A 10,945-nucleotide genomic window follows, 5' to 3' on the forward strand; every position below is an offset into this window, starting at 1 on the left:
GCTCACAGAACTCCAAATTAAAGCAAAGCATATTCCAGTCTCCTTAAATGTTATGAGATCCACTGATATAATCTTTTATGTATAATTTCTTGGAAAGTTTTAAAGTACATTAAAATTGAGAAGGAATTATAGATACGAATCATACAGCTTATAGTAAAGTTTTCCTCTTGCAAATGCCTATTAACTTTCAAAATACAAGGAATATTTTTGTTTGTTTCATATATCTTTTTTAGAAGTATTTATATTTAGCAGCTAATTATATTAATATGTAGTGGAAATCTTCTCATTCCAAATTATTTACTTTTGGCTTACTTATGATCTATAGAGAAATAGTTGAATTCATGAGAATTTAATTTGAATTCATGTTTTCTAGGCATTGCTAGGTGATTTTAGCCTCAAGGCAATATGCTAACATATTACTTTAGATTTTTCAATTAAAAGTTGAAGATTCAGAGCTTTCCATTAATAAATTTAAGTCATAAACTTATGCTATAATTTTATTGTAAAATTCTCTTTATCTATCATCATTCACTTTTTTAGAGGTTTCTCTTCCCATATTCCAAGTAGTTTCTATTAAAGCAGTTAATAGGTTTTGTACATAGTAATGATAGTATTATGTTTTTTGTGCTTTATGACATAAAATAGACATTAAATAAAAAAGAGCAAAGTACCCCCCAATAATGGTCTGTAAATAAAGGCAGCAATAAGTCAACTTCCAGTAAGATTGCTGAAGACAAAGCTATAAAAATATGGCAGGTAGATTAAAGATGTGAATTTAAATATAAAAACCCCTCTAAATTATAGTTAAATATGATAGTCCTAAAGCAAAGTGATTTACCGAAGAACTTTATCATAGAAATGCATGATTCTATTAGAATTAAGTTTGCTCCAAATGAGTTTATGCTTTTAAAAGTTAATTTTAGAATTAAATTTGATTTTGAATTGAATTTGTTGGAAGCACAATGGAAAAAATGTGTTTCGAACAATAAAACGAGTGAAAATTTAACATTCATTAGTCCTATTGTTCATGTAACTGAGACTTGTGCTTATTCTGAGTTAACTGTACTCTGTTTTCTTTTATACAGGACATTGATTCCTCTTTCTTGTTTAAGATAACTAAATCAGATTGTTCTTCATTGGAATCATTAATTGTAAATTTGGTAGAATTGCAATTACTTCTATTATGTTGCTTTTGTTTACTGAAACAGGTTCCACTTTAGTAGTCTGCTTGTTTATTTGTTTGGGCTTTTTTTTTTTTTAGTTTTAATTTGAGAACAGTTAAAACAGGCATTAAGGCACTACCTTTGTGTGTGGCCAATAAAGTTTTGATACTGGATTTAGTTCCTAGGAACAGTCCTAGTGATCCTGAACACAGTTCCACAAGTAAATCCTGAGAATTTCCAGGTGTGGCCCTCAAACTAAACAAAACAAATGAGAACTTTCATAACACAAATGTTTTAAATATGTATTTCATTGCATTAAGATTATTTAATACATGTTTTAACCTAAATCTAAAAATTTATAAAAAAATTACTATCTAAAATAAAAGTATTATTTAATTCAAAATTTTAAATAAGTGTATGTTAGTTTTCCAGAAAGAGATGACAAAATAGTATTTGGGATTGTTATATTATTATTTATATACCAGAGTTACTGGTTTTATTTTTATCAAATGTATGGTGACTGGGAAAGAAATAAAACATTCACTTGTATAGTTCTTTTTATCTTATACTCATACTTTTTAAAAATTCCTCTGAAATTCTAGTATCTGAATACTATCTTTCAAAACATCTTCTTCTTTTTTTGTGTGTGTGGTTTTTGGGTCACACCCGGCAGTGCTCAGGGGTTATTCCTGGCTCCAGGCTTAGAAATTGCTCCTGGCAGGCACGGAGGACCATGTGGGACACTGAGATTCGAACCAATGACCTCCTGCATGAAAGGCAAATGTCTTACCTCTATGCTATCTCTCAGGCTCCATCAAAACATCTTCTTGTCTCATTTTACATTATATTCCACTATATATTTTATATTCTTTGTGATCTTTGGATGACAATGTATAAAATAACTCCAATGTGCAATTTTACTTAAAAGATACAATATCAATAGATATGACTTTCCCCAAAGTTTGTTTTATATGTAATAGTTAATTTCATGTGTTGATTATTTCTAAAGAACTTTTAAAACTTTTATCCTATACCTTCCTTTTTTAATATATCTAGAAGAAATTGGAATTTCCTAATGAAAAGATTTATTTTGCTCAGCTATGAAAGTGAACAATATTAAGGCTAGAGCCAACAAGAATGTGGAAGAAGGATAAACTTGGTGTTTGTTTGAGATGAGGCAATTGAGTTTTTTTTCTTAATATAAATCTTTAAGCACCATGAATACAAGCGTGTTTGTAGTACAAGTAGTGTTTGTAGTCAGTCATAAACAGAATACCCCTTCACCAGTGCAACATTCCCACCACCAATGCCCTCTCTCTTCCCTCACTCCTGCCTGTATTTGCAACAGGCATTCTACTTCTCATTCTTTAACATTGTCATGCTAGTTGTTAATGTAGTTATTTACCTAAGATTGCTCACCACTCTTTGTGGTGAGCTTCAAATTGTCAGCCAGTCCTTCCAGGGCTTCCAGCACTTAACTCTATTGTCTGAGCCTTATTACAGTAATGTCTTTAATTTTTTTTTCTTAAAACCTCTAGAGTGAGATGATTCTGTGTCTATCTCTCTCCCTCTGTCTTATTTCACTCAACATAAGCAATTGACTTCTTATGCTGAAGGCATACTCAAAGCTTTCGTTTTGGGGTTTTCAAATTTAAGACTTATGTCAAAGCCTCTTGGGCTTTGAGTAACACACTTTATGCTTGCCTGATTTGATTTTTCAGCTTGTACATTGAATGCTGTGTGATTCTTGACAAATATAATCACATGAATCAAAACCATATATAAATATATGTATATACTTGTCTGTTTTTTTCTATTAATGTTATATATCATCTATCACTGGGAATAATTTTTTATCACTGGAAATAATTGGTTTTGATTCTGGTTACAAAAATGGATGATACTTTAGAAAACGACTTACAGCTCATGGTATAAATGTAATAATCACAATTTATTAAATAATATATTTATTTCCATTTGTTTAAAATTTTTAATTTGTTATTAGGAATCAATGACAACATTTTATGTTCCCAATACTAAAGTTATTTCTTTGATCTAAGAGTGACAGTCATGCATCTGAGGAAATTTAAAAATCTATGAACAATCAACGTGAACAAAAATTCTAGTATTATAAAAACTTACCTAGAAAATGCAATTTTGCATTGCTAGTACAGATTATTTTAAGTGATGACAGTACTTTAGATATATTTTCCATGCAAATTTAGAGTCAAAAGAGAATTTTGAGGGTCTATAGTAATATATCAAAGATATAAGGTGCATATGCCAAATCCATGTTTGGCCTTCAATTCTGTATAGCATACCTGACTGAGTAAGATTGGGTAGCCCACAGCATTATTGCCCTATGAAGCATCAAATCACCAGGCCTTAGCATTGAAACAAGGCTGGTTCTCTGAATAACATCAAGTATATATTAAAAGTGAAAATTTTTTCCTAATAGTATGCTTGATTTTAAATCTCCTTATCAGATTCTTGAATTATTTGCTTATCTAAATCATAAAAGTTATCAATAGACAATTTAAAACAGCTTTGTGATAAAATACTTATGTACAATATACACCAATTATTTTGCTTTAAGTGTCTCCAGACCTCTTATTTTCAATCAAAATTGACACATCAAATAAAAAGGAGACACTTCTTTCATTCATAATTGTAACTCAATAGTTTAAATTTAGAATTATAAAAATGAGACTGCCACACTCTCAATCTGATGTTTAAATGTTGGAAAATAATTTCCAATTCTACTCAGTATTTAATCATAGATTTCTGTGAAGCCTTTTTGACTCCATATAAAGATGTCTTTGACAACTTTTGCTGAATTGTCATTGTCTTGCGAGTGGGGCAAAAAGAGCCTCCAGAAACCTCGCTCGCCCAGACGCCATTTTCAGGGAGGGACTTCAGAGCATAAAAACCGGCTAACCTTTGCAAAAGCTGGCTCCCTGTGTGTGACACCAGGCGGGGAAAATCCACGAAAGTACACCGGCCCAGTGGGGCTCAGCTGTGAAAGACTGTGAGTGTGACCTGTCTATGTCTGTCTACTGTCCTCTTGCGTGAAACTCTTGCGAGTGGGGCAAAAAGAGCCTCCAGAAACCTCGCTCGCCCAGACGCCATTTTCAGGGAGGGACTTCAGAGCATAAAAACCGGCTAACCTTTGCAAAAGCTGGCTCCCTGTGTGTGACACCAGGCGGGGAAAATCCACGAAAGTACACCGGCCCAGTGGGGCTCAGCTGTGAAAGACTGTGAGTGTGACCTGTCTATGTCTGTCTACTGTCCTCTTGCGTGAAACTCTTGCGAGTGGGGCAAAAAGAGGCTCAGAGGAGCACGGCCGCTCCGCTTCGCTACGCGGCCGTGCACTCTTTCTAAGGAAAGAACTCCATTGCAAGAAGAAGGAAAAATCACACTAAGAACGGCGCTATATCACAAAGGCAAACATTTCTCTCTGGACTGTCTTCTCTGTTGCATGCTCGGGCCTAAGATTTGACCCAGTGTGAGGCTTCATCCACGGAGGACTCCCCTCCCTTAGAGGCAAGTCAGCCCATCCAGAAAGGGAGGAGCCAGAGGAGTGTGCTGCCTACATCATATAGACAATGAATACCACTACAACACGTAGAAAAACCCACAATACAAATGTGACAATGGGGAAACAGCGCAGGCCAGCATCAGACATAGAGAATGAAGATGACAATTCTGAGGACCAGATAATGACTGAACAACTAATCAACCTCTCAGATAAGGACTTTAGACTAGCAATATGGAAGGTGCTCAACAGACTCCAAGACCTAATATTCTTGTGCAAGCAAAAGTTCCATCCTAGTCTCTGTGATGTTCCCCAATAACCCCTGGCAGAAACCCCTACGCTGGGCTTGGAGTAGTCAGCTGACATCTATCATCAGGTTTGACTTCTCCGTCAAACACCAAAAACAATAACAAAATAAAAACAAATACCACAACAACAGCAAATCAAATTGTAAAGCTACACAACACCATTTGATCAGTGCTGGCTGGAAGACATCTGAGAATTTCCACTTCTGCCTCCATTAATCAAGAGGTGACTCTATCTGTAGTGACTCGACTCCTTTGCAAGCCCCTTCCAGAGATTTCATCTCCGCTTTCCTTCAGCTAACAGCAGCCCTAGAAACCTTTTAGAAGAAAATCATTTTAGGTGAATAAATACTTGGATAAATAAATTCTAGGATTTCTTCAGACACTAAAATTGATTGCTCCTTTTTGAAAAAATAGACTTTTTTTATTACAGAAAGTGAATTAGAATAATTCCAACTAGATGTTGAGCACAATCAAAGCTATTAAGGTTGTAATCCAAAATATATTCCCCTTTCTATGTAAAAATTAAAAGATTATTAGAAGATGCCTGTCCTACCCTAAACCAAGGAATACAAATAGCATTGAAGACCACACACACACACACACACACACACACACACACACACACACACACACACACACGTATTGAAAAAAGGAAACCTCACATAGACTGATGAGTAAGAGGAGACAGATTGATAATTTGTTCACTGGGCCCATTTAGAGGGATATCTCTTGCCTCTGGAGCATGAAGAAAGGTCTACAGAGTTGGCTTAAGGTACGGGTATTTCCCTACTCTGAAATGAAGGGTTGCATAGCTACAAAGTGTCTTGATAATTAATCATAGGCACATGAATAACTAAATCCAATAAGAAAACACATTAATCATTAATTTCATGAAAACTAAAAGTGGTATAGCAATGAGATTTAAAGTTTGTGAAACATAAAACTTAGTTAGACATTGTATTTTCAATCATAATAGTATAAATTGTATTCATTTTCTATTGACACATAAATTATCACTAAACTTTTCAGCTTTAACACAAACACACATTTATCATTTCATACTTTAGAAGTATCTGGTCAGTGGGGCTGGAGAGATAGCATGGAGGTAAGGCATTTGCCTTTCATGCAGGAGGTCATCCGTTCGAATCCCAGCGTCCCATATGGTCCTCCGTGCCTGCCAGGAGCAATTTCTGAGCATGGAGCCAGGAATAACCCCTGAGCACTGCCAGGTGTGACCCAAAAACCACAAAAAAAAAAAAAAAAGAAGTATCTGGTCAAGAAAGAGCTGAATGTTCTATACAAAGTTTTACAAGATGGCAAGCACTATTGTCTTTCAGAGCTCTGATTTCTTTGTATAATTTGATGTGGTTGTTGCCTGAATCCAGTTCTCTGTAGTTTTATGATCATCCTGATTTCCTAATTTATGTAAACTGGAGGACACAAATAGATTACAAATCACCTTTATTTTCTGCATTGTGAACTTCCCCAGTTAGTTCACCAAATACTGTTTGCTTTATACCAGCAGAAAGATTATTTATTTTTTCTCTTCAGTTTACCATGTTGTACTAACTAGAAGTAGATTTCAGGGTCACAGAGTAAATAAAGAGTGGAAGAGAAGGCATAACGGAGCAGCTTCTTTGACAAAGTTGAGTTTTCATTTTATTTACTTCTGTCTAAATCTGAAATTAAAGAAGTATTAAATGATGCATACATTCATTTTTTTCTGAAAAAAAAGAAAACTCTTTCAGAAAACAAAGACATTCCTGCCATTTTAGCCTCATTGTATATATATATATATATATTACATATATATATTATATATATATATAGCATGTATAAATTTCTAAAATGCATGACGGTAATTTTCTTGGAAATTAGTTTATAATATGATAAAATCATTGTTTACTTTATCATTTTGAATGAAAAAATGTTAAAGGAGATAATAAAAAGATTTTTTGTCATCAAGATATAACCTATAAGCTATATAAAACATTTTTAGAATTTTCTTTTGATCTCTGCTTCAATGATAAAATATCTGAGTTGAGTTATATTCAGTATTTTTTATGAATTTTTTGGAGGGTGAGCTACCCCACTGGCAATGCTCAGAGATTTCTCCTGTCTCTACACTCAAGAATTACTCCTGGAGGTGCTATATGGAAGCTATATGGAATGTAAGGAATTGAACTCAGATGATCCACGTAAATGGAAGAGATCTACACCCGGTTTTAGTTTAGCTCTGGTCCCAATCTGAATATTTTTAATTAAAAGGTTATGGATTTAAACAAAAGGAAGCTAAAAGCATAGTTTAGATAAAAATACATTAATGGAGGCCAGAGTGGTGGCTCAAGGGTAGGGCGTCTGCCTTGCAGACACTAATCTGGGACAGATTAAGGTGGATCCCAAGCCAGGAGTGATTTCTGAGCACATAGCCAGATATTATCCTGAGCATCACTGGATGTGGCCAAAAACAACAACAACAACAAACCTCACCAAACAAACAAAAAAACATTAATGGTAGAAAAGCATATAAATGAGAATGAAAATATCAACAACGAATACAAATTACTAATAATCTGATTTTATGGCTCCTAAGATATTTATCTCAACTATGGAACATTTGTTTTCTATTAATAACATGAAAAATATACATTCAGCTCTATGATTAATATTACATATTAAAAATAGTGACATAAAATAACTGAATAATATTACATGTTAAAAATGATTGCTTCTTTGCTATTTATTCCAAGATGAACTCTGGAAGCATGATTAGTATGCAAAGAGAACCTTGTTTGAGTCTACAGAACTTTGAATAAATATTATTTTATTAAAATGAAAACATTTTAGAGATTTCAGCATATGTGCTATTTTCATTTGATTACTAATTTCACATAAGTACAAACAATTTAAACTATATTTATATGTAAGATAAATTAATATTTATGCAAATCACATTAATATATTCACTGAATCAACAGAAGACACTGAATTTTTATACTAAGAAAATGTAACCTAATTTTTTCTTTTCAGATTAACAATGTGGTAAAAATAAATATAACATCTAACTGCAAACTAGAATTGTCCATTTTAGCAATAGTCTATGGTAATTTATAATGAACCATGATTAATGAAAATTCTTATTAAAATTATGAGTTAAATAATTGTTGGTAACTAAATCAAAGAAGCATACACTTGATTTAAGCTCAAAGTATTCTAAGATTATATGCCACTTAATGCATTTGAAGTTAAAAAGTCATATTTTTATTTTTCTTGATGTGCTCAGAAATTGAATCTAAGTCTTCCACATAAATTTCCCGTGCTGTACAATTGAGCCAAATACTCAGATACACTATCTCATTCATTTTGATAATTAGATATTATGCATAAAATATATGCATAATTCAAATGTCATACTTAGAATATAGTTAGATTATTTAATCTCATGCTAAATATTTGAGAAAATGCACACACAAACACTAAGGTTGCCATTGTAAACATATGTCTCATCATTTATTGTCCCTTCTAAGTAGGAGTTTTATGTAGTTCAAACATATTCACTAATATTTAACATAACAGTTTAATGTTAGGTTTTAACCTTTAACTTACTTATTTGGAATGTGTCATATATGAAATCAATCAGAGGACATGATTTATACACACATTTAAAAATATTTTATTGACTTAACATTGGCTTAATATAAATGCAAATATTTACTTATTTAAGGCTATAATGTTACCAAGCCACAACCATTATCTAAGTGCCTATAACTCTCACCCTATCCAAGAAAGCCTTGACTCACTCTTAGAAAAAAATCAGTTCTTCTTAAAGGTGTCTCAGTTTATTTTCTTTGTTATTATCTATTCCTTTGCTTCTTTCTTTATAAACTAGTATGAGTGAAACAATTTGGCAGTTTTTCTATTTGTGACTTATTCATTTCATCAATGCTGTTGCAAAATACAAAACATAATTTTCTTATAGCTTGGTAAACTTCCGTTCTGTATATTTTCCACAGGTTTTATACACTTATCAATTGCTGGACTCCTGGTTATTTCCAGATCTTGGTATTTTAAACTATTAAACATTGCTGCATAGAGTATGGTCTGTGCCTATCATTTTCACACAAAGTTTTGTGTGATTTTGTGACGGTGTTCTTGAGATTGAGACATAAGAATGTAAACATGTGCTATTTTTGTTTCAGAGTTTTAAAAAAAATGTCCATAAGGTTTTCATTAGAGGCTGAACTAACTAACCACACAACCAACAGTAATTGAGTGTTTCTACACATTTTGCCAGACTGGCTGTTTCTAGCCTTTTTTGTTATGGGACTTTCTCCCTGTACTGAGATATCATTATTCTTTTGATTTTCATTTTCCTGATGACAAGTGCTGATGAGCACTCTTTGATGTTATTATGACCCATTTGTATATCTTCTTTGAAGAAGTATCTTTATCTCGCATCCCACTATTATGCACAAATTATATTTCATTTTCACTTATATATTCAGTCATTTTATCTAAATTTTTGCTATAAACTATATAATTAATGTTGCTTTGTGTAGTATTTATTTATGTATTTATTTTTTATTTTGGGGCTAAACCCGGTGATGCTCAGGCTATGTGTTCATAAATCGCTCCTGGCTTGGGGGACCATATGGGATGCTGGGGGATTGAACTGTGGCCTGCCCTAGGCTAGTGCAGGCCAGGCAGACGCCTTACCACTCCGCGCCACTGGTCTGGCTTTTTAATTTTTATTTATTGATTTATTGATTAATTATTTGATTTCTGGGCCACACCCAGTGGCGCTCAGGGTTTACTCCTGGCTCTGCACTCAGAAATTACCCCTGACAGGCTGGAGGACATATGTGATGCCAGGAGTCAAACCGGTCACTCCCAGGTCGGCCAAAGGCAAGGCAAATAAATGCCCTACCACTGTGCTGTCTCTCCATCCCAACTCTGTGTAGTTTAAAAATTAACTCATAATTCTACTTAATTAGCAATTCAGTTAACATCATATAGAAAAAAAAACAGGGTCTAGAGAGATCTTAAAGCAGATAAGAGAAGTGCTTTTCTTGTATGTGGGCTGCCTAGATTGAATCCTGGTATCTATTTTGGTCCTCAGAACAACCAAGGGTGATTTTTCAATGCAGAGCTCAAAGTAAGCCCTGAGCACAGCTGTTTGTGGACGTTCAAAATATCAATTTTATAAAATACTATCTGAAAAATAAAATTTCCATAACATGTTGTTCTGCAGATGACATTTATTATTCTTTTTATTATTGCTGATTTTTTTGGGGGGGGGACCACACCTGAAGGTGCTTACCTTACACCTGGTTCTGTGCTCAGGAATCATATCTGAGCTGCTCAGGGGACCATCTGCCATTGGGGATTATTACAGGGTCAATCACATTAAAACGCAAAAGACCCAGAATTTTCTTATTTTAAGACTTTTCTATTTGAATAACATTTAAAAATTTACTATAAAATCAAAGATAAAATTGGAATGAATTTCAGCATTTAAACACTAAATATTATTTTTTTATTGTCATATGTCCCCATATGATTTACAACTTCGCCAATGCCTTTGAAAGTTTTCTGTGTGTTTTTTTTTTTGTTTTTTTGTTTTTTTTTTTTACTAAAAAGCAGTTTATTTTTTGGGACCGGTGTGGTGGCACTAGAGGTAATGTGTCTGCCTTGCTAGACTAAGACGGACCGAGGTTTGATCCCCCGGTGTCCCATATGGTCCCCCAAGTCAGGAGCGACTTCTGAGCACATAGCCAGGAGTAACCCCTGAGCGTTACCGGGAGTGGCCCCCAAAAATAAGCAGTTTATTTTTTATAATTAAGTATATAAACTTACCCACACCTATGTTTAATTTTCTTTAAATAATTTTAATTGTACTTTTCTTTAATTTTACTTTACCTCCTAAATCTCAGTATAGG

Source organism: Suncus etruscus, chromosome 3 (assembly GCF_024139225.1).
Source record: "Suncus etruscus isolate mSunEtr1 chromosome 3, mSunEtr1.pri.cur, whole genome shotgun sequence".
NCBI classification, from domain to species: domain Eukaryota; kingdom Metazoa; phylum Chordata; class Mammalia; order Eulipotyphla; family Soricidae; genus Suncus; species Suncus etruscus.